Source organism: Bos indicus x Bos taurus, chromosome 17 (assembly GCF_003369695.1).
Source record: "Bos indicus x Bos taurus breed Angus x Brahman F1 hybrid chromosome 17, Bos_hybrid_MaternalHap_v2.0, whole genome shotgun sequence".
In the NCBI taxonomy this organism is placed as follows: domain Eukaryota; kingdom Metazoa; phylum Chordata; class Mammalia; order Artiodactyla; family Bovidae; genus Bos; species Bos indicus x Bos taurus.
Window position 1 is genome coordinate 53,785,925 of NC_040092.1, and position 20,230 is coordinate 53,806,154.

General features: G+C 40.4%; 1 pseudogene; it reads right to left on the reverse strand.

Moving 5' to 3' along the window:
• Positions 1-960: 960 nt before the first annotated feature.
• On the reverse strand, positions 961-2,342 carry LOC113907751 (annotated as a pseudogene).
• Positions 2,343-20,230: the final 17,888 nt, after the last annotated feature.

Here is a 20,230-nt window from a genome sequence, read left to right on the forward strand (position 1 = left end):
AGACAGTCACAATTTTCCTGGGTAAACCCAGACTTTCTTGCCCTCTGTTGGATCCTCTCCATGGAGAGCTTGCCAATTATAGGAGCTTAACAGCTGGCACCCCACTCCAGTGCTCTTGCCTGGAGAATCCCATGAATGGAGGAGCCTGGTAGGCTGCAGTCCATGGGGTCGCTAAGAGTTGGACACGACAGCAACTTCACTTTCACTTTTCACTTTAATGCACTGGAGAAGGAAATGGCAACCCACTCCAGTGTTCTTGCCTGGAGAATCCCAGGGACGGGGGAGCCTGGTGGGCTGCTGTCTATGGGGTCGCACAGAGTCAGACATGACTGAAGCGACTTAGCAGCAGCAGCAGCAACAGTGACATTCATCAGAGGGAGGAGAAAGAATCAGACCTCCCAAAAAGTTCACTATCTTTCCAACAATAGATCCCAATTACGCACATTTGGTTTGAGCTCTTAGCAGGTATCTGGAATCTCTTTCTGGTTCACCTGAATTCGTCATCAAAAAAAAAAAAAAAGAGTCTAGAATATCCTATAGTTTGCCATCAAATAAATATAATCCTCTACCAGGAAGCTGTTTGTTTTACTTAAGGTGTTCTCTTTGAGTGTTAAATGGTCTTTAAGAAGAAGCTCTGAATATTTGTATTAAAGATTATTTATGAGCGGAACACACTATAAGTATACTGTTAACAAGAGTGACATGGTTTCCAAAAATGTGCAGCAAGGTTCAAAGGCATTCAAACTGCTTTGTTTCCAAAGCCAGTATAACTGTTTCACTGATGGGCGCTGGAGCTCCCAGCTTCAGCCTGTACAGAGCCCGACAGCTCAACCCCATATGTGTTTGGCCCACTGATGCTGTAAAACACTGCCGCTGAATTTTTTGTTTTGTTTTGTTTGTTATTGTTTTGTCTGAGTTTTACAGTTTTATTAACACAAACAAAATGTGCAAAGGAGCTGTCTATTCATTTTCTTAGCTGCACAGTCTGGCGCTGGGATTGTGACTCCAGTGGACAGCTGGGCTGCCCTTTCCACAGTGGCTTCGTGGGTCTTGGAGAAGACGCTGTGAGCAGTCTCAGCGCAGCGACATGCGTTGCACATCAATAGCACTTGAAGCTCCTTGATGTTATGGACCAGGAACTTGTGGAAGCTGCTGGGCAGCATGTGCTTTGTTTTCTAGCTGCTCAGGTAACTGATGTTGGGCATCACGATCCGGCCACTGAATCTCCTGCGCACCCCATTGTCAATGCCTCTTGGTTTCCTCCAGTTCTGCTTAAATGTGCACATATCGGTCTGACAGGTGTCAGATGAACTTTGTGGCCCTCTTTTTGATGATCATTGGACTTCATGAAGGGTCTGAGAGCAGCCAAGATGCGGAGTTGGAGATGGCTGCCAACTTCACAGGCATCAGCCAAGGAAGAGAAGTTGCTAGAGTTTTATATTTCCTTTAAATAAACTTTCCCAGTTACTTACTGCTACATAACAAACCACCGTAAAACACACCAGGTTAAAGCAACAAATAAAACTTATTTGAGGGACTTCCCTGGAGGTCCAGTGGTTAAGACTCTGCACTTCCAATGCAGGGGGTGCAGGTTCAATCCTGCAGGGAGCTAAGCTCCACAGCCTCTGGACCAAAAAAACAAAACAGAAACAATATTGCACCAAATTCAGTGAAGACTTTAAAAATGGTCCACACCAAAAATATCTAAAAAGAAAAAACTTATTTTGGCTCATGAATCTGCAACCTCAGCAGTGCTCAGCAGGGATGGCTCATCTCCTCCCACTTAGCTCCAATCACTGATTGGATGCATCTCTTTATCTCCATCACGTGGTCTTTACATTATGGCAACTTTAAGGGGCCCAGACTTTTCATATGTGGGCTCCAGGCTTCCCAGGCATCTCTCCCAAGAAAAAGAGCCAGGTGGGAATCGGGTTGCCCTTCACTGTCTTGCCTCAGAAGTCATACAGCCTTACTTCTGCCAGGTTCTGTTAATCCAGGCCAGCAGTTCCAAGCCAGCCCAGGCTGAAGGAGAGGGGGAAAGAGACTCCACCTCTTGAGTGGCAGTGAAGAGGTTTTGCAAAATCAGGTGGGTTGGAAAATACAGCTCCTATGATTTTTCAATGCAGTCTAGTATATGAACCTACAGGAAGAATCTGTTTCAGAATCTATACCAGGAATCAATGTGATGTTAACCAAGCAAGTATTGGCTGAACTCATCAAGCTATGGATCTTGTTTCTCTTTCTTTCCATTAGCTTCCAGAAAAGTCAGTGACAAATGCGTTGCCTTCCTCTAGTCAGATCCCCCGGTAAACTCCATATTTAATAACTTACCTTGTCTTCATTTTATTTTTCTACCATTAGTTTCCCTCTGCTCCAATTTTCTCACTTTTAAAACACCCTGTTTTTGTGTGTGTGTTTTGCTAAGCTGTCTTAAAGTGAGAAATGAATTTTAAAATACTCTAAGAAACCAGAGGACACACAATAGGAAATACATCCAGTTAAAAAAAAAAATACCAAGAGAGTTCAGTTCAGTTCAGTCCCTCAGTCGTGTCTCACTCTTTGCGACCCCATGGACCACAGCACGCCAGGACTCCCCGTCCATCACCAACTCCCGGAGTTCACTCAAACTCATGTCCATCAAGTCGGTGATGCCATCCAACCATCTCATCCTCTGTCATCCCCTTCTCCTCCTGCTCTCAATCTTTCCCAGCATCAGGATCTTTTCGAATGAGTCAGCTCTTCGCATCAGGTGGCCAAAGTATTGGAGTTTCAGCTTCAACATCAGTCCTACCAATGAACACCCAGGACTGATCTCCTTTAGGATGGACTGGTTGGATCTCCTTGCAGTCCAAGGGATTCTCCAGAGTCTTCTCCAGCACCACACCTCACTAATAAAGAAGTGCATATTAAAACAAAGCACTGTTTTTTTAATTCATAATTTAATCTGGATTCTAACTCAAGGCTTAGTCCTTCACTGGTGAATTTTCAAAACAATTTTATTCCCTTTTAGCAGGGATGCAGGCTGGCACATGAATAATGACATCAGCACTGCACCTGGGAGAGCTGTAAACCTACACAGTTGTTTTCACAAAACAATTTGGTGACATTTATTAAATGCCATAAGCTCTGATCTAGGAAGATTTCTTCTAAGGTCTAAAATAAGGAAATAATCCAAATTCTGGGAAATCTGTATTACATATTAGGATATATGTATTTCCTATACACACTGGAATACCATCTTAGCTTATTTTTTTTAACCTGTGATTAAAGATATATATATACTTTAATTTTAGGTGCACAGTCAGTGGCATTAAGAAAATTCGCACTGTCGTGCAACCATTACCACTATTCATATCCAGGACTTTTTCATCATTCTCAACATAAGCTCTGTACCCATTAAACAATAACTCCCCATTCCCTTCTCCTCAAGAGTGGTTAGCTCCTGGTAACCACTATTCTATTTTCCGTCTCTAGTCAAGGCTATGGTTTTTCCTGTGGTCATGTATGGATGTGAGAGTTGGACTGTGAAGAAGGCTGAGTGCCGAAGAATTGATGCCTTTGAACTGTGGTGTTGGAGAAGACTCTTGAGAGTCCCTTGGACTGCAAGGAGATCCAACCAGTCCATTCTGAAGGAGATCAGCCCTAGGATTTCTTTGGAAGGAATGATGCTAAAGCTGAAACTCCAGTACTTTGGCCACTTCATGTGAAGAATTGACTCATTGGAAAAGACTCTGATGCTGGGAGGGATTGTGGGCAGGAAGAGAAGGGGACGACAGATGATGAGATGGCTGGATGGCATCACTGACTCGATGGACATGAGTCTGGGTGAATTCTGGGAGTTGATGGACAGGGAGGCCTGGTGTGCTGCGCTTCATGGGGTCGCAAAGAGTCGGACACGACTGAGTGACTGAAGTGAACTGCACTGATGTACTTTACATAAGTGGAATCATATTTATCCTTTTGTGTCCAGCTTATTTTATTTAGCATAATATTTCAGGTTTATTCATACTGTATCCAGCATCAAAATGCATATAATACATATCATATATATGTCACATTTTGTTAATCCATTTATTCATTCTTGGGCATTTTTATTGTTTCCATCTTTTGGTTATTGCAAACAATGCTACTGTGAATGCTGGTGTACAAGTATCTGTCTGAGTACCTGCTTTTAATTCTTTGGTGCACATATCTAGAAGTGAAATTGCTTCTAACCTATATGAATGAAAAATTAGAAGCAATCATCAGGCACAAAAAAAATAAGGGAATTGCTAACTAAATTATGGCATGTGCCCTTGATATCGTGTCTCCTTTTAAAATGAGGGCTCTAGAGGCCTCACAGGCTGCCTACCCAGGCCTCTTGTTCTCCACGGCTTGCACTGCTTCCATCACAGCACCTGTCCTGCCATGCTGATTGTTTCCGCTGCTAGAGCTCTGTCAGGATACGGATTATATCTTCCATCTCTGGCCTCAACTCCTTAATAGCTGGCACATAATATGAGCTTGATAAGCATTGATTAGGTGAACTAGAGATTAGCTGGAAATAGGACAGTCAAAAATCACCTCATAATAAATTTGATTCAGATGGCTGTCAACTACTGTGAAAACTTTATCAAGGACATGAGCCTAGACTCTAATTTGGGGAATACAAAGTGAAGATTCTATAATGGATAGGAAAGTCTTAGGAGGAGTGTGATTATATCTAGTAATTCAGGGCACGAAAACCGGTTCCTTTACTTGAGTATTTAATATACAGAGAGAGAGTAAGATTCTTGAAAGATCTGGAATCTTTCAGGAGGGTCCAGTGAATCTTTCTTACATGGAAGCATTCACACTTACACATTACTCTTTCCCTTCTAGTCCAATGAGTGTGCATACAAATATACATGCCTGTATTTTGAGATAATACATATGTCCAATATTCTAAAATGTCAGAGCTGATAAATAATTAATAGCCGTAATATATCTAACCCACTCCTAAGTCTGAAGAAATAAATTGGTCTTTAGTAATACACATCAGTAATCCCAAATCTAACTCACTCTAGATCTTCCCTCTTTTCATTTAATAATGTATTCTCTTGAGAGTTGAGTCAGACCTTTATTCCTCTGAGAAGTCTTCCCTGACACCCTTTCCTGGAGCACATCCATCACTCTCTCCTTCCTTCCACTGCTTTACTCGCTCTTCATGTCATTGATCGCCATCAGACATGCCACTTGTCCAATGTTTCCTTTGTTTATTTTCTCTCCCTCATTTCAGAAGGTACATTCCTTGAAGGCAAAAGCTTTTATCCACCCAGCACCTAAGCAATACCTAGAATATAATATCAATTCAATAAACATTTATGAAATGACTGTATACAGAAAAAGCAACATTTCATTAAAAATTCAGGACCTATAGAAGAGATTATAGGCAAAACATTCTCTGACATAAATTGTACCAATGTTTTCTTAGGTCAGGCTCCCAAGGCAATAGAAACAATGACAAAAATAAACAAATGGGACCTAATCAAAGTTACAAGCTTTTGTATAGGAAAAGAAACCATAAATAGAAAGACAACCTACAAAATGCAAGAAAATATTTGCCAACAATGCAACAAACAAGGGCTTAATTTCCAAAATATACAAACAGCTCATACAACTCAACAACAAAAAAATAAACAACCTGATCAAAAAATGGGCAGAGGACCTAAGTAGACATTTCTCTAAAGAAGAAATACAAATGGCCAATAGGCACATAAAAAAGATGCTCAACATCACTAATTATTAGAGAAATGCAAATCAAAACTACAGTGAAATATCACCTCACATTGGTCAGAATGGCCATGAGTAAAAAGCAACAATGAGTACAACATGAGTACAAGCAACAATGGCTGGAAAGGATGTGGAGAAAAGGAAACCCTCTTACACTGTTGGTGAGAATATAAATGGGTGCAACCAACATGGAAAACAGTATGGAAGTTTCTCGGAAAACTAAAAAGAGAATTACCATATGATCCAGCAATCCCACTCCTGGGCATACATACAGACAAAACTCTAAAAAGATACATGCAACCCCTATGTTCATATCAGCACTATTCACAATAACCAAGACATGTAAACAACCTAGATGTCCACTGATAGACAAACTGATAAAGAAGATGTGTACATATTTGCAATGGAATGCTGCTGCTGCTGCTGCTGCTAAGTCGCTTCAGTCGTGTCCGACTCTGTGCGACCCCAGAGACGGCAGCCCACCAGGCTCCCCCGGCCCCGCGATTCTCCAGGCAAGAACACTGGAGTGGGTTGCCATTACAATGGAATACTACTCAACCATAAAAAAGAACAAAATTATGACATTTACAACAACACGGATGCAACCAGAGATTATCATGCTAAGTAAATAAGTCAGAAAGAGAAAGACAAACGCCATACGATATCACTTATATGTGGAATCTAAAATGTGGCACAAATGGATCTATCTATGAAACAGAAAGCGTCACGGATATAGAGAACAGATCTGTGGTTGCCAGTGGGGAAGGGCTTGGGCAGAGACGGAGTACAAGCTTAGGTTAGCAGACTTAAGCTACTATACATGCAATGGATAAACAACAAGGTCCTACTGTGTAGCACAGAGAACTATATTATTAATAAATATCCTATGATAAATTATAATGGAAAAGAATATTTTAAAAGAATGTATTTATGTGTATAACTGAATCACTTTAATATAGAGCAGAAATTAACACAACATTGTAAATCAACTATACTTCAATTATACTTCAATAAAAAATAAGTTACCATTTTGGAAAAAAAATTCAGGACCTCAGTTATACGTATATATATATATACAACATTGTATATATATACTATATATATAACCACGCACCAGGATTACATGTAAACACCTCAAAAGTAACAATGACATCAAAACTGTAACACTGGTGAAATTGTGACTGATTTTTTTCTGTATTCTAAATGTTCTAAGGTAACTGCATTACTTTTGTTGTGGGCTATCTGTCTTGGTAGGGTGGGGACAAGATGAGAGTCTGCTACCAAGAATCTTCATGTTGGTACTTCAGTGAATTCATACTTCTCCAGAATCCTTTCTCTCAAATTTACAAGCTCAACTAATTGATCTTTTTCATAATCACAGAGTAAGCAGATCATTCTTCATTGGATACACTCAAATTAACCCTGCATACAAATGACTAGTATATAAATCTAAATGTGAACAATGTCTTTAAAGCAAGAAATTTAACTGCCAAAGGGACCTCGAGTTGTACACTGTTAACTTAGTGATCATAGAATTAAAATCAGCACCTCTTGTCTTTAAGTCCTGATGTTTAATGGGATTGATTGTTCTATGTGGGGACTTTCAGCTGTGTCACTTCAAAAAAGCTGTTCTTGTCCCCAGAGAGATGAAGTCCACAGGCCAGGAGAACTTCTCTTGGGCACAGCTGGGATGTTAGGGCAAGTCAACTTCCATAACTTTGCAGACTTCCATTATTGATCATCTACTTGCTTTTCTGACTTGTTTTTTCTTATAATGTATTAATTCAACTTAATTCATAACTTCTTGACATGCTAAAAGAAGCAGTTTTGTATTGCACTTCCTGCTTCTGGATTTGAGCAATATTTATATTTGAGTCCTGATTTGCATATATTCTAATGTTATTATTATGCTTCGATTTTATAGATAATTCTCAGAGACCTCTGGAGGAGGAAAATGGCACCCCGCTCCAGTATTCTTGCCAGGAGAATCCCATGGACAGAGGAGCCTGGTGGGCTACAGTCCACGGGGTCACAAAGAGTTAGACATGACTAAAAGAACTTACCACACACAGACCATTTCACCAAATTTGAGGATGCTGAAATTTCTGAAGACCAAGTGAGAACAAATATATAGAAATACTGCTTTGTAATTGTTTCTACCATCCCAAGTTTTACCAAGGTAGATGTGACCTGGAAAATAATGTTTACACACCTAAAAATTAAGTTTCAATGGGCTAGAATCCTTTCACTTACAGAAAGTGATTCATTCTCCAATGAGAGAAGATCATGTAATGAGTCATTATGATTCCTAGTAAAAATCAAGCTATACACAACTTTAAAAAAGGGTTATGAATTTGCAAAAAAAATTTTAATGCCAAAGAGTAAAAACAGCACTATAAATACCCATCTCCACCACCCAAGATACACATTAAATATTTTGTCCTATGTGCTCCAGACCTTAATCTTCTAATAAACAAAGCATCACAGTCAAGGAAACTGTCCCCTACATTCCTTTCTCTATCCTCATTCCATCCCAAGAGGAAGTAATGGATGCAATTTTTGAATATATAATAAATAATGAAGCACACTGTTTATTAATATAAAAATACCTGTACCCCAGTGTTCACAGCAGCATTACTGACAATAGCCAAGATACAGAAGCAACTAAGTGTCCATTGGCAGATGACTGGATAAAGAAAATACGGTACATATTTTCATACATACATACAATGGAGTATTACCCAGCCATTCAAAAGAATGAAACTTTACCATTTACATACATAAAACAGAATATTACTCAGCCATAAAAAAGAATGAAACTTTACCATTTACAGCAACATGGTTGAACTTGGAAGGTATTATGCTCATTGAAATAAGTCAGACAGAGAAAGACAAATACTATATGTATCACTAATATGTGGAATCTAAAAATACAACAAACTAGTAAATACAGCAAGAAAGAAACAAACTCTCCAGTGGTTAAAAAAAGGAGGGGCTGGCAGGATTGGGATAGGGGATTAAGAGATACAAACTACTATGTATAAAATAAATAAGGTACAAGGATATATTGTACAGCATAGGGAATATAGCCAATATTTTATAATAATTACAAATAGAGTATAAACTTTAAAAAGTATGAATCACTATCTTTTATACCTAAAATTTGTACAATTCTATAAATAAACTATGCCTCAATAATAAATAAACAGTAGATAAAATAATCAGCAAAGGTATAAAGACAAGGAATGGCTATATCAAGGTAAATTGTTAATACAAAAGATGGGAAGATAATATTTTACTCTTCTTACAACTGCTATAAACTGAAACAAACCTGATTTCTTTCAAATTAAAGAAAAAGTAATTAAGAATAGCAAAATACTTTACTGAAAAGTATAACACAGCCATAATCTCACTCTTCCCTTTCAGCTGAGTGTGAGAAAATGATAGGAGAAAGTTGAGAGCTGGGAACCAGAGATAAGATAGTGTTTGCTCCTTCCAGCAATTCTTCCTTTTTAGAAAGTGAAGGAGGAGGAGACTAGGAGAGACTACAGTGATTTCTGATCAGTGAGTAGCTGGAGGCGCCATGATGCCAGCCAAGCCTAAAGGATAAAAACCCATGTCTGGGCACGGCTTTTGAGTCCAAGCTAAGAAATTCAAGGTAAACTACAAAAAGCATTCTAATCATGGACTACAAGTGTTTGTTTACAATAAATAAATAAATCTAAAATTAGTTTTAAAGTTACCCAATTTTCCCCTAATTTTCCCATAGTTTTGTCTGCCTTAAAAGTGACTATAAAGCTTTAAGTATATAAGTCATTAAAGGTATTTCAATGAGGTTTTCAACTGAAAAGAAAAATAATGTACAAATCGGGGCTTACATATCAGGGTCAGATTTCTAATCAAACAAGAAGATTAAACCTTTTATTTATTGCTGATTCTTACTAAAATCCAACTAATTATAACATTGTGTGTGTGCTCAGTCATTCAAGTGTAGCTGATTCCCACCAGGCTCCTCTGTCCATGGGATTCTCCAGGTAAGAATACTGGAGTGGGTGGCCATTTCTCACTCCAAGGGATCTTCCTGACCCAGGAATCGAACCCACATCTCCTGCATCTCCTGCATTGACAAGCAGATTCTTTACCACTGTGCCACCTGGGAAGCCCCCATAATAACATTAAGGGAATAAAAATATATTCACTCCCAAGTTCTCAGAGTACGAGTGGGGCTTAGCAACTGACTCTAGATTGTGGGAGAGAGTACAAGTCACTCAAAAGGCAAACCAGAGGAAACAGGACGGCAGAAAGGAGCAGAAGAAAAGTAGCAACAAAGTTCTGGAAGCTGGAAAAGATGTGGACTTGAGGCAACTGAATAGTCAAAGGGAGAAGGCAGAAAATACCACAGTGGGGAATAGGGGGAAGAAAATAAGAACTAATCCCTTCATACCACAGAATTCTAGAAAGATTCAACATTTGGAAGTGCTGAGAGACAAGGCTGACAAATAACACCTCTCTTTTTCTCAGCTGAATGTACAACTGGTTAAGACACAGATGTGGGCTTCCCAGGTGGCGCTAGTGGTAAAGAATCCACCTGCCAGTGCAGGAGATACAGGAGAAATGGGCTCAATCCCTGGGTTGGGAAGATCCCCTGGAGGAGGGAAGGGCAACCCACTCCAGTATTCTTGCCTGGAGAATCCCATGGACAGAGGAGCCTGGCAGGCTACAGTCCATGGGGTCACAAAGAGTTGGACACGACTGAGCATACAGTATTTTACATCTGTGTTGTATAAGACACAGATGCAGGAACAGGGCAGCAGGAGATCAAAATGTCAAGTTTAATGTGAAACCCAGGATTGGCTCCTGGACCAGAAAAAAGATTTATGGGAAAACTGATGAAATTCAAAAGGTCTGTGGGTTAGTTCATTGTAGTATATTATGATCTATCTCGGCTTTCTATCTCTGTGCTGTGGTTACATAAAACACTGATTTTAGCGGAAACTGGGCAAAAAGAATCTAAGAACACTGTACTATTTCTGCAACTTGCCTGTACATCTAAAATCATCACAAAAATTAAAACTTTTTTAAATGTTAAATGTTTATTACAAACAAAGCACTTCTTAAAAAACATGGCTTATTATGCCTGAATTAGACAAATGTTCTGATTCCACTCCTGGACTAGACACACTTATCCAATCAGAATCATAAGCCATGACGGGCCAATTCAAGTCTCATCACAGGACAGTGCCACAGGCCCTAAGGTGACCACCATCAGAGGGTGATAGGAACACATGCTCTATTACAGACAGGCAAATCTTATGTGTAAGAACTGAGGATCGTGTAAAGGAAAAGTGAGAGGAAAGGGCTGAGCCCTCCCTGCCCAGTTCTTCTCCCAAACTCTTCAATTAAGTCGCTGTTGTCTCCTAGAGAGGAGTGAGGCCAAAGAAGAATCCAAGAGTATTATTCTAATTCAGTGACTTCAGGCATTTTGATCTCAAGACCCTCTCATACTATTAAAAAGTATTGAAGACCTCTAAGAACTTTTCTTCACATTGATCATATACTAAACGTAGCTTTTGGTAAATTTATATGCCAATATATATTTACACATATGAGTGGAAGTGTTAGTTACTCAGTCATGTCCATCTCTTTGTGACCCCATGGACTGTAGCCCACCAGGCTCCTCTGTCCATGAGATTTTCCAGACAAGAATACTGAAGTGGGTAGCCATTCCCTTCTCCAGAGGATCTTCCTGATCCAGGGATTGAACTCAGTTCTCCTGCCTTGCAGGCAGATTCTTTACCATCTGAGCCACCAGGGAAGCCTTTACATGAGTGTGTGTGTGTGTGTGTGTGTGTGTGTGTGTGTGTATGTGTGTGTGTGTGTGTACATACATACATACTTGGGCTTCCTGGGTAATTCAGTGGTAAAGAATCTGCCTGCTAATGTTAGAGACCCAAGGTATAAGGGTTCAGTCTCTGGGTCGAGAAGATCCCCTGGAGGAGGAAATGGCAACCCACTCCAGTATTCTTGCCTGGAAAATTCCATGGACAGAGGAACCTGGCAGGCTACAGTCCTCGGGGTCACAAAGAATTGAACATGACTGAGCCTGCACATACACACATATATATATTTACCAAAAACTGATACTTTCAGTATTTATTAATTGACTTAACAATATTAATAAACCCAGTACACGGTAACACGAATAGCATATTTTATGAAAGATAATCATTTATTTTAAAAAAACAGTGAGAAAATCAGCTCTGTTGTACATTTTTATACATCTCTGTAATGTTTGGCTTAGCAGAAGATAGCCAGATTCTCTTACTGCTTCTGCATTTAATCTGTTGTGGTATCACACATCATCATGCCTCTGAAAAATTTCCCCCATATGCTCAAAGGAGTATATGAGAGAAAAGGGCAAATTTTATCTTCAGTTCAGTTCAGTTCAGTCGCTCAGTCATGTCCAACTCTTGCGACCCCATGAATCACAGCACACCAGGCCTCCCTGTCCATCACCATCTCCCAGAGTTCACTCAGACTCATGTCCATCGAGTCCATGATGCCACCCAGCCACCTCATCCTCTGTCGTCCCCTTCTCCTCCTGCCCCCAATCCCTCCCAGCATCAGAGTCTTTTCCAATAAGTCAACTCTTCACATGAGGTGGCCAAAGTACTGGAGTTTCAGCTTTAGCATTATTCCTTCCAAAGAAATCCCAGGGCTGATCTCCTTCAGAATGGACTGGTGGGGTCTCCTTGCAGTCCAAGGGACTCTCAAGAGTCTTCTCCAACACCACAGTTCAAAAGCATAAATTCTTCGGCCCTCAGCCTTCTTCACAGTCCAACTCTCATCCATACATGACCACAGGAAAAACCATAGCCTTGACTACACGGACCTTTGCTGGCAAAGTAATGTCTCTGCTTTTCAATATGCTATCTAGGTTGGACATAACTTTCCTTCCAAGGAGTAAGCGTCTTTTAATTTCATGGCTGCAGTCACCATCTGTAGTGATTTTGGAGCCCCAAAAAATAAAGTTTGACACTGTTTCCACTGTTTCCCCATTTATTTCTCATGAAGTGATGGGACCAGATGCCATGATCTTCGTTTTCTGAATGTTGAGCTTTAAGCCAACTTTTTCACTCTCCTCTTTCACTTTCATCAAGAGGCTTTTGAGTTCCTCTTCACTTTCTGCCATAAGGGTGGTGTCATCTGCATATCTGAGGTGATTGATATTTCTCCCGGCAATCTTGATTCCAGCTTGTGCTTCTTCCAATCCAGTGTTTCTCATGATGTACTCTGCATATAAGTTAAATAAGCAGGGTGACAATATACAGCCTTGACGTACTCCTTTTCCTATTTGGAACCAGTCTGTTGTTCCATGTCCAGTTCTCACTGTTGCTTCCTGACCTGCATACAGCTTTCTCATGAGGCAGATCAGGTGGTCTGGTACTCCCATCTATTTCAGAATTTCCCACAGTTTATTGTGATCCACACAGTCAAAGGCTTTGGCATAGTCAATAAAGCAGAAATAGATGTTTTTCTGGAACTCTCTTGCTTTTTCCATGATCCAGCGGATGTTGGCCATTTGATCTCTGGTTCCTCTGCCTTTTCTAAAACCAGCTTGAACATCAGGAAGTTCACAGTTCACATATTGCTGAAGCCTGGCTTGGAGAACTTTGAGCATTACTTTACTAGCATGTGAGATGAGTGCAATTGTGTGGTAGTTTGAGCATTCTTTGGCATTGCCTTTCTTTGGGATTGGAATGAAAACGGACCTTTTCCAGTCCTGTGGCCACTGCTGAGTTTTCCAAATTTGCTGGCATATTGAGTGCAGCACTTTCACAGCATCATCTTTCAGGATTTGGAATAGCTCCACTGGAATTCCATCACCTCCACTAGCTTTGTTCATAGTGATGCTTTCTAAGGCCCACTTGGCTTCACATTCCAGGATGTCTGGCTCTAGGTCAGTGATCATACCATCGTGATTATCTGGGTCATGAAGATCTTTTTTGTACAGTTCTTCTGTGTATTCTTGCCACCTCTTCTTGATATCTTCTGCTTCTGTTAGGTCCATACCATTTCTGTCCTTTATCGAGCCCATTTTGCATGAAATGTTCCCTTGGTATCTCTAATTTTCTTGAAGAGATCTCTAGTCTTTCCCGTTCTGTTGTTTTCCTCTATTTCTTTGCATTGATCGCTGAGGAAGGCTTTCTTATCTCTTCTTGCTATTCTTTGGAACTCTGCATTCAGATGCTTATATCTTTCCTTTTCTCCTTTGCTTTTCGCTTCTCTTCTTTTCACAGCTATTTGTAAGGCCTTCCTAGACAGCCATTTTGCTTTTTTGAATTTCTTTTCCATGGGGATGGTCTTGATCCCTGTCTCTTGTACAGTGTCACGAACCTCATTCCATAGTTCATCAGGTACTCTATCTATCAGATCTAAGCCCTTAAATCTACTTCTCACTTCCTCTGTATAATGGTAAGGGATTTGATTTAGATCATACCTGAATGGTCTAGTGGTTTTCCCTACTTTCTTCAATTTAAGTCTGAATTTCGCAATAGGGAGTTCATGATCTGAGCCACAATCAGCACCCGGTCTTGTTTTTGCTGTATAGAGCTTCTCCATCTTTGGCTGCAAAGAATATAATCCATCTGATTTCAGTGTTGACCATCTGGTGATGTCCATGTATAGAGTCTTCTCTTGTGCTGTTGGAAGAGGGTGTTTGCTATGACCAGTGCATTTTCTTGGCAAAACTCTATTAGTCTTTGCCCTGCTTCATTCCATATTCCAAGGCCAAATTTGCCTGTTACTCCAGGTGTTTCTTGACTTCCTACTTTTGCATTCCAGTCCCCTAGAATGAAAAGGACATCTTTTTTGGGTGTTAGTTCTAACAGATCTTGTAGGTCTTCATAGAACCATTCAACTTCAGCTTCTTCAGCGTTACTGGTTGGGGCATAGACTTGGATTACTGTGATATTGAATGGTTTGCCTTGGAAACCAACAGAGATCATTCTGTCATTTTTGAGATTGCATCCAAGTACTGCATTTCGGACTCTCTTGTTGACCATGATGGCTACTCCATTTCTTCTGAGGGATTCCTGCCCGCAGTAGTAGATATAATGGTCATTTGAGTTAAATTCACTCATTCCAGTCCATTTTAGTTCGCTGATTCCTAGAATGTCGACATTCACTCTTGCCATCTCTTGTTTGACTTCCAATTTGCCTTGATTCATGGACCTGACATTCCAGGTTCCTATGCAATATTGCTCTTTACAGCATCAGACCTTGCTTCTATCACCAGTCACATCCACAGCTGGGTATTCTTTTTGCTTTGGCTCCATCCCTTCATTCTTTCTGGAGTTATTTCTCCACTGATCTCCAGTAGCATATTGGGCACCTACTGACCTGGGGAGTTCCTCTTTCAGCATCCTATCATTTTGCCTTTTCATACTTTCATGGGGTTCTCAAGGCAAGAATACTGAAGTGGTTTGCCATTCCCTTCTCCAGTGGACCACATTCTGTCAGATCTCTCCACCATGACCCGCCCGTCTTGGGTTGCCCCATGGGCATGGCTTAGTTTCATTGAGTTAGACAAGGCTGTGGTCCTAGTGTGATTAGATTGACTAGTTTTCTGTGAGTATGGTTTCAGTGTATCTGCCCTCTGATGCCATCTTGCAACACCGTCTTACTTGGGTTTCTCTTACCTTGGGCGTGGGGTATCTCTTCACGGCTGCTCCAGCAAAGCGCAGCCGTTGTTCCTTATCTTGGATGAGGGATATCTCCTAACCGCTGCTCTTCCTGACCTTCAACATGGGATAGCTCCTCTAGGCCCTCCTGCGCCTGCACAGCCACAGCTCCTTGGACTTGGGGTTGGTCCTCCCGTCCACCGCCCCTGGTCTCGGGCGTGGGGTTGCTCCTCCCGGCCGCCACCCCTGGCCTCGGGCATGGGGACATGGGGTAGTTCCTCTCATTATAAATTCTTTTGACCTTCAGACCCTGAGACCACACTCTGAAAACCAATGTTCTAATAAATGCCCCTCAATGTGCAGTAATGTCAAGGTACACGTTCTCCAAACAGGAGACAGGAAGTGCCTGTGAAGGCTGGAGGGAAGGTGAGCCTCAACCAGAGCATCACTGTTTGAAAGTCTTTCTATGAAGCAGTTAAACCCCTCATCCTAAGTCCCCTCCATTAGCTGGTGTGCATGTGGGTGCATGCTAAGTCACTGCAGTTGCGTCCGATTCTTTGCAACCCTGTGGACTGTAGCCCACCAGGCTCCTCTATCCATGGAATTCTCCATGAAAGAATACTGGAGTGGGTTGCCATGCCCTCCTCCAGGGGATCTTCCCAACCCACAGATCAAACCCACATTTCTTATGCCACCTGTATTGGCAGGTGTGTTCTTTACCACTAGTGCCACCTGGGAAGCCCATTAGCTGGTACAATCAGGTAACTGTCTCCCTCCATGTCAGCAATTTACTGAAAGCCTAAACCCAGACAAGCTCCAGATTCAGGGGTGCCAGCCAGAGCTGAGGAACACCCCCACTAAGCAGGAAAACCAGGTGAAATTGTGCACAAAGTGTGATGAGCTTTCCCACCCCACTTACCCAGCTCTGCTCTTAGAATCCTGAAGCCTAGTTTGTTATCCATCCCCCAACATACCCACCCTAAAACAAAACAATCCAAGAGGGGGGAAAAATTTATAAATACTAAGTTGAGATATCTATCAATGAAAGAGTACCAACCAATTACCCTAAATTAAAGCCCATGTCTTGACAATCCCTGCCTCTGAACATATAGTTCCAATCAGCTTTCATGCATCACTCTTCAGAGCTAATAGACAGGCCAAGTTCACTAAGTCAAACATCCTCCTAAAGCATCCAATGGGAGAAAAAAATTAGACAAAATGATAAAAGTAGAATGGAAGGACAAAGTGTTAAAAAAAAAGAGAGAGAGAGAGAAACATTCATCAAACAACAAAGGAGTTCTTACAAGTTAAAAATATAAAAGCAGAATTTTAGAAATCAATAAAAGTCTTGGGAAATACAGTTGAGAAAATCTTTCAGAAAGCATATCAAAGAAACATTGATAGAAAATAGAAAGTATAATACAAAGAAAAGCAAAGAATCAATACAGATTAACCATGTAATAAATATGACCCCAGAAAGAGATAACTGAGAAAATTACCAATAAATAAAAAACCTTATTTTTAATAAATGAAAATTTTACAGAATTGAAGAGTTTGAGTTTCCAAATTGAAAGAGCCATCGCATATCCAAGACAATACACAAGTGTATGAAGAAGGAAAAAAAAAAATCCCACACACAGTATGAAACTCCAAAATACAAGGGATAAAGAGAAAAGTCTAAAAGTTTCAAGAACACAAAGACAGGGAGTACACAGCAATAAACATTCACAATGGCATCAGACTTTCCAATAACAACTCTGGAAACTACATGATAAAGAATAAAGCCCTCAAAATTCTGAAGAAAAATGCTTTCAACCTAGAATTCTAAACTGAAACACTCATTCAGGGATGAGGACAGATTAAAGACAAGTTCACAGATGTAACATCTGAAAAAGATTACTTCCCAGGCAACCTTTTTCAGGATGCCGCCAGAAAATGTAACCCACCAAAAGGAAGAACATGGAATCCAGGATAGAAGATATGGTAGCCAGTCTTCAAGGTGGACCCAACGAGCCCCTCTCCTCCTGGTATCCACCCCCTTGTACAGCTCCCTCCTGTGTTGGACAAGGGCTGGTCTGTGAGACCAAAAGAAGACGGCAGAAGTAGCAATCAGTTACCGTTCAAAGTAGGGTCAAAATACTATTACTCAGCCATAAAAAAGGAATGAAACAATGCCATTTGTAGCAACATGGCTACAACTAAAGGTTATCCTACTAAAAGAAGTCAGACAGAGAAAGACAAATATCATATGATATGACTCATACGTGGAAACTAATTTTTTTAAATGACACAAGTGAACTTATTTACAAAACAGAAACAGACTTACAGACACCAAAAACAAACTGATGGCTACCAAAGGGAAGGGAAAAAGCAGGAATTTGGGATTAACACACACACATAAGACGGATCGTCAATAGGGACCTAATTTATAGCACAGGGAACTCTACCTAACATTCTGTGACAACCTAAATGAGAAAAGAATCTGAAAAAGAATGAATGTATGTATATGTATAGCTGAGTCACTGTGCTGTACACCTGAAACTAACGTTGCAAATCAACTACACTCCAATAAAAATGTTTAAGAAGGAAATATAATTAAATCAAAAATGGTTGCCCAACTATGCACAATATTTACAAAATCATCTTGTTTTTATAACCAATTTATCCCAAAACTATAAAAGCCTCCCGAGAGTATGAAGCAATCAAAGGTTGTGTAGTAGGGAGGATATGATGGCAGGATGTACTGAAAACTGAAATCTAACTTCTAGAGCAGGAAGGAAAAAGATAATGTGTAGACAGAGAAAACAGACCTATGCTCGCCAAGCAGAAGCTAGATATGAAAGGGATGGTCGGGAGTTTGCAATTCGCAGGTGCAAACTATTATACATTGAATGGATAAACAGCCAGGTCCAACTGTATAGCACGGGGAACTATATTCAGTATGCCATGATAAACCATAATGGAAACAAATATTTTTAAAAGTGTATATGAATAACTGAACCACTTTGCTATACAGTAGAAATTAACATTGCAAATCAACCATACTTCTTTTTTTTAATTTAAGATATCTAAATCGCAAAGATCAAAAATTGCTGTGTAAGTATGCTATTGAGAAACTCAAAGATTAACACCAGAATTAGAGCTAAAAGAATTGATAGTGCTTAACACTGGGGAGCAGAAATTCAGAGTGGAGAGGAACAGAGTCATGCAGTATTCTTCCACTACAAGCCTTATCATTCTCTTTGTCTTTAAAAAAAATCCACTTTAAATAAAATTTTAACAGTCTCTACCTATCATAGGACAAAATCCATAGGCAATGTCTCATATTTAACAAATTATAAAACAAAATTTTCATAGGACAAAATCCATAGACAATGTCTCATATTTAACAAACTATAAAACAGAAAATTTCTTCCGGTATCTGTCAGTAGCCACTAGAAGATACCAAAAATAGAAAGGTCAAGTGTGTTCCCTCTGGGAGGCAGGATGGGGAATGGTCTTCCAATATGTATTGCTATGTTACAAACTATGTCACAGTTTAGTAACTTAAAAGGAAAAGAATAAAGAATCAAGACTTATAAACAATGCAGTGCTTGTGTTGACTGAAAAAAAAAAAAAACAGACAGTGTGAGAGGTATGACTTCAGTTATATTTGGGGACTTACTAAGGACAATAGCCAGGGAGACAGCCTCTCAGAGAGCTCTGAGGAACTGCTCCAAAGAGGTGGACGGGGAAGTCAGTATATATATACAATTTGCTAAAGGAGGTACATGCAATCTAGAAAACATTTTAGGGGACTTTCCTGGCAGTCCAGTGGTTAAGACCACACTGCCATGGGTTCGATCCCTGGTTGGGGAACTAAGATCCCACATGCCACACAGCATGGCAAAAAAAAAAAAAAAAAATTTATCTTATTTTAATTTAAAAAATTTCTCAAAAAAGAAAACATTTTGGTAGAAAGTTTCTAGTCATGAGGAGCAGATTTCTCTGTTAACAATTTTAATGCTTTTCTAGGTATGAGACGATGCAAAAAATATCTATTTGAGGGCCTGTTCTGCCAGTTTTTTCCAGAGGACAGAGTGCCTCCTTCTTGATCTTCACCATGAATTCCTTTCAGGGTGTGCTGGTCAGCAACTGCAGTGACTAATGGCTAACTCTAGTAGAACCAGGTGGCAAGTAACATTCTTTAGTTGGCACGTGGTAGATTTGTCTCTGCTCCACGCAGAAGCACCTGGGATAACTCAACTGGGACATAAATGATCCTCAGCCCAAATCTTGCACACTAGCCACACAGTCTCCAATTGCCTGGTCTTAAATCCTGACTCCTCATGCTCTGCTTAAACCCACACTAAATTTCATTCATGCTGTTTTGTAAACTTGTTGTCAGCCCCCGGGAATATGAGAGAAAATCATCAAGATTAAAGAGAAAGTAAGGGCCATGGGACACACGTAGATTTCTGCCTGGAGGGAGAAATTTCTTCCCAGGAACTGAGGGCTAAAAAGTGGTAGGAAAGTTTAAGACATTAGTTATTAGATGGTTCTGCTACCCTGAGGGACCTCTCGTTGCTCAGGTTTCCTCTCTCAGATACGGAGATGGGCAATTTACACCAGTAGTCCCCAGGCTTTTTGGCACCAGGGACCAGTTTCGTGGAAGACAATTTTACTACAGATGTGGGGTAGGGGGAGGATGGTTTGGGGAAGATTCAACTGCATCACATTTTTTTCTCAGGATATTCCCCCTTGACTTTAGCGTTAGGGTCCAGGTTCCTAAGAGAATCAAATGGCACCACTGCTCT